Source organism: Phoca vitulina, unplaced genomic scaffold (genome assembly GCF_004348235.1).
Source record: "Phoca vitulina isolate PV1807 unplaced genomic scaffold, GSC_HSeal_1.0 scaffold1325, whole genome shotgun sequence".
In the NCBI taxonomy this organism is placed as follows: domain Eukaryota; kingdom Metazoa; phylum Chordata; class Mammalia; order Carnivora; family Phocidae; genus Phoca; species Phoca vitulina.
In genome coordinates, this window is record NW_022591012.1 from 3977 (window position 1) to 8694 (window position 4718).

Genomic DNA, 4718 nt, shown 5'->3' on the forward strand with positions numbered 1-4718 from the left:
CGCGTGCACACACAGGCAGGCACGTGCACACACACGCACCCACACACGTGTGCACCCACAGGCAGGCACACACACAGGCAGGCACGTGCACACACACGCCCGCACACATGCGTGCACACACAGGCAGGCACTGCACACACACGCACCCACACAGGCAGGCACGTGCACACACACGCGCGCCCACAGTGAGGGATATGGCAGCGCACCGCAGAAGCGCCCTGTGTCTGAAGCCACGTCTATTTGGGTAATAGTGGAGTAATGCAGTATTACAGACTGGGTTAGTTATAGAGTCCGACCCAAAGTGTAAAATAAATGAGTCCGTACTGATATACACGATTACATGAATGAAAGTGGAAGGAAAGGGAACCCTAAAGAGTGTATGCAGCCCCCACCACCTAGCTCCCGGTTCCTCAGGAGGGCCCCTCCAGAGAGCCCGCGCAGCAAGGAGGGAGCGTCCAGGCTGGCAGAAATCCCAGCCTAGGGGCGTCCGGGGGGCTCAGCCAGTTGGGCGTCTGCCTTCGCCTTTGACCCCGGGGTCCTGGGATTGAGCCCTGTGTTGGGCTCCCTCTCCCTCTGCCTACTTGTGCTCTGTCAAATAAATAAATGAAATCCTAAGAAAACAGAAGTCCCCAGGCTGGTGAGAAAGCTGGCTTGGAGCACAGCCACCCCCCCCCGCCCCCCGGCAATGGGGACACCGCAGGAAAGCGTTATCGGAGACTCCTTGCTCCACGGGTACCTGACATCAACACAGCCAGGGGGTCAACACAGGTGAGCGGAGGACAGGGACAGGAGAGTGCACAGGGAGACCCTGGGGCACCTGGAGGAGTTGTGAGGATAAACGCTCCGATGTCCGGGGTGGAAGGGCTCCAGGAGAGGACACAGGGGAGCAGGAGGACTATGAGCAAGTGTGGGCTTTTGTTACTGAGAAGGGGCCCTGATGATGGGAAGAGCGCTGCTGGGGAGCTGGGGTGGCTTCCCTGCCCCGTCACGGGGGTCCTCCTGTCTGGCAGGTACTTCTCTGGAGGTTGCAACGTGGAGCAGGGACTTTGGCTGACGACTCCTGCTGAGCCACAGGCCCCAGGGAGGCCCCTGGCCCCCAGGAGGGGTGAAGGGCTGACCCAAGGCTGTCCAGTGCTGCCAGTAGGAGGCCAGTGGGGTTCGGCCAGTGGGTGGGGGTGGGGTGGGGGGTAGGGGTGCTGGTTTGCAGGGACCTAAGCTCCGTTCAGATGGCAGCTCCCCCAAAGCTCGGTCAGAGCAAGTGTGTGTGGGATCGCTCTCAGCGGGATCCAGGATCCGGGAGGGGGAAGCGAGGGACTCGGCGGGGGTGGGGGGGCGCCCAGACTGCCGGGAGGAGGGTGGTGGGCTCTGGCAGGCAGCAGGATGGCCTGCATCCACGAGTGGCCTCTGCACTTGAGCTCCTCTCACGCCTGCAGGGGTCTGAACAAAGGTCCTGGGAGCGGAGGGGTGTGCAGGGGGTGAGGGCCAGGGCCTGCCCAGCCATTTCCTTCCCATCCCTGGCCCGGCTTCCTCCCAGGAGCCCCTCCAGGGCAGGCGGAGCTTCCTCCCACTGAGGTGGGGCTGCCAGGCAGGCCCCCCCAGAATGCTCAGCTCACCAAATCTGCAAGGGACCCTGCCCTGGGAACCTCGGGGCACCGCTAGGTTCTCTGGCAGAACCTAGCATCTGAGGCAGCCTCTTGCCCTTCCTAAGCACGCCCAGCACTGGGTAGCCCCTCATCCACACGTGAGCGCCTACAAGCACCCCAAGGTCAGCTTGGGCCTGAACTTCAAGAGCTCAGAGCCCAGGGCCTGACCTGGCCATGGGACTCCCCCAAGGTCTCCCTCTGTTGGCTCTACGGGTGTCCCCTGTCCCGCCCCAGGCCCCTGGACCGCCACCCTGGGGGCCTCAGTTGGGCTCCACCGGGACCACCTGGCCCAGAGCAGAGGCAGCCCAGTCCTCCAACCCCAGGCGTGGAGGGCACCCTGCCACTGCCATCTACCCCGCGCGGCTCCCGAGCACACCGGTCTCCCGCTCGGTGGACGGGGGCTGCCCCCAGGCTCCCCACTGCCTCCCCTCTCCAGCCCCCTCCTGCTCCACACTCAGCCTGTGGGTTCTGCCCCAGGGAGCCCCCACCCTCACAGGGTCCACGTACAGACCCCGGCACTCGCACGTGTGCACAATGCACCCCCCCACCCTCGCTCACACACACAAACCCCCTCCCACCACACGGGTGCTCAGCAGGGGCAGGATGAACCGGGGAGGTTGGCTGGGCCGGCAAACCGCTCCCCCCTGCAGTCCCTCTGCGTCCAGTGAGGGTGCTCGTCCCGCAGGGGCCAGGTCTGGGGAGGGCGTCGCAGCGGTTCCTGGGGCTGCCGTGGCAGGAAGCCCGGGAGCCCTGGCGTGGGGAGGGCTGGGACCTGCGAGAGCACCCTACCACCACCCGCAGGGGCCTCCACCCCTCCCAAAGTGCCGCCACCCTGCCCAGACCCCACGCCAGTCTGGCACCGTGCCCGGGGCCGCCCGCCCGCCCACTCACATCTGTGGCACACTGGGGGCTGCTCCTGGACAACAGGGGTCTGGTCTGCTCCCGGTGACCCCTGGGGCCCAGACCTGAGGACCTGCGGTCTAGCAGGCGCCCCCGAGGACTTACGGGAAGGAGCCCCAGGCCGGCTCAGGAGCGCTGCGCTGGGCACGCAGGTGTACCCACCCCGGCGTGTCTGCCACGTGTGCGGGGTAGGCCTCCCCAGCCTCCCACGGGGCCGGAACCGTCTGAGGCCCAGCCTCTGGACACACTGCAGCTGGCTGGCCGGACCGGCACGGCTGAGGAGCCCCAGCTGCTGGGGAAGGTCCCCGGTGCACCCCCTTCCCTTCCCGCTCACCAGCTGGCCTGAGCAGCCCTGGGGCCCCAGCTCCCCCACCACGCCATTTTGTCCCCTGAGAACGGAGGGTGGTCCAGCCAGGCACAGTACCTGGTGTCCCCCGAGTGCGTCTCCTGAGCCCGAGACCCTGGGCCCACAGACAGGGTGCGTGACGTCTGTCCCCACACTGCTGCCCACGCCTAGCCCCCTGGGCAGCGCCCTACCTTTTCCAGGCCAGGAAATGGGAGTCCCTGAGCCCTTCCACCTGCCAGCCGGATGGACACTGGCCCTCGCAGGGTGTGTGCCTGGCCGAGTCCTGGGCCTGACCCAGGGCCACCTCTCACCACCAAGCACAATGTGGGGGGAGGGCCTTCAAGGGCTCCATTGTTCCCCCCAAGGCCTGGGGTCTGAATTCCCGATTGTCCCTGGGGCTGGACAGGGCCCAGAGAGGAAGGGGGCCTCCCCTACACGCCCCCCTCCCTCCGCACATCAGCCTGGCCCCGCCTCACCTGCCTTCTGGCCTGGGGGCGGGGGGATGTCCAGGAGCCCTCTGCCGGCTGATGTGGCCGGCCTGCGTCCAGGCCAGGCTCCCACCTACCCTCGTCGTGCATCTGAGCTCTGGGGCAGCGCCCAGCCTGCCTACTTCTGCCTGGGTCCCACCACAGGAGCATGGCCCGGGCACGGACCAGAGCTGAGGGACAGCCCCTCTCCGACCCTCCAGTGTCCTCTCTGGAGCACGGGGACCGGACCGGGCTCAGGGGACCACGCACAAGACAGAGGACAGCACTCGGCACAATGCAGGGGCTTGGCCTCCCTCCCGGTCAGCAGTGGCTGTCCCTGAGCCAGCACGGCCCAGGGTAGGGACGAGCAGGAAGGGAGGGGGCTCCAGCAGGAGGAGCTCCGGGTCCTTCTCCCCATACAAGGCCTCATGGCACCTCCACGAGCCAGTGGGAGAGGCAGCCGTTGTCCAGCAGGCTCATCCACGCCGACCGGGGCCCCAGCCCAGCTGCAGGCCAAGGGTCTCCCTGGTGTGAAGACGGGGCAAAGGGAGCCCCAGCAAGTAGAGCCCAGGGAGTCTGGCGGGCCGCCGGGAGCGGGGATCCACTGTGGAGGTGTGCACGGCCCCTGTCCCCAACGCCCTGTCCAGAACGGACGCCATGGGCTCATGGACACTGCTGCCCAGCAGTTCTTTATTACACCCTGGCCCAGCTCCCAGGACAGGAGTAAGGGGAGGCCAGGGTCCTCTGGCTGCGGCAGTCTGGGCGCTAGCCGAGGCGAGCGCAGTCCCCACCAGGGAGCACGCAGCTGGTGGTCCTGCTCAGGAGCAGCTGGTCCGCTGAGCCTTCTTGATTTCCTGCCGTGGACAGAGAAGGAGGGTCTCACCCAGTGTGGGCTGACGGCCACGTGCCCTGCCCAGCCCCCGGTCCCGTGTGCAACACAGGGCTGAGTCCCGCCCCCTGTGGAGCCCACCTCGGCCAGAGCCTCCTCCAGGGCCCGATAGGCCACGTCCAGATTGTCGTTGACGATGACCAGGTCAAACAGGCCCTGCTCCTTGCCTGGGGTGGGGGGACAGGGTCAGTGCAGGCTCTGGGGGTCCTCCACGGGGACCCTGCTGCTGGGGGACCCGTGCTGGCTGAGGAGACGGGGGGACACCCAGCGGCCAGGGCCCACACTCACTGCTCTCCAGGTCAGCCCGAGCGGCCGCCAGCCGCTTGGCCAGGCTCTCCTCTGTCTCCGTGTTCCGCTGCCTCAGCCGCTGCTCCTGAAACACGCAGGAGGGTCAGCGTCCCTGGGGTCGCCCACGTCCTGTCCCAGAGCACCCCCGACGTCCAGTGAGGGCGGCTGCACCCCTGCCCTGGCCC

The 4718-nt window shown here is 67.1% G+C and overlaps 1 protein-coding gene across 1 annotated transcript in view; it reads right to left on the reverse strand.

Moving 5' to 3' along the window:
• LOC116629538 (gap junction gamma-2 protein-like) overlaps positions 1–4669 on the reverse strand; it is a gene marked incomplete at its 3' end in the record, with an annotated part of 8610 nt that extends 3941 nt beyond the window's left edge. Inside the window, exons 1-3 of the mRNA XM_032399803.1 lie at positions 4534–4669; positions 4327–4412; positions 3081–4210 (exon numbers count right to left, since the gene is read on the reverse strand). The remainder of the gene's footprint in view (positions 1–3080; positions 4211–4326; positions 4413–4533) is intronic.
• Between the last annotated feature and the right edge of the window lie 49 nt (positions 4670–4718).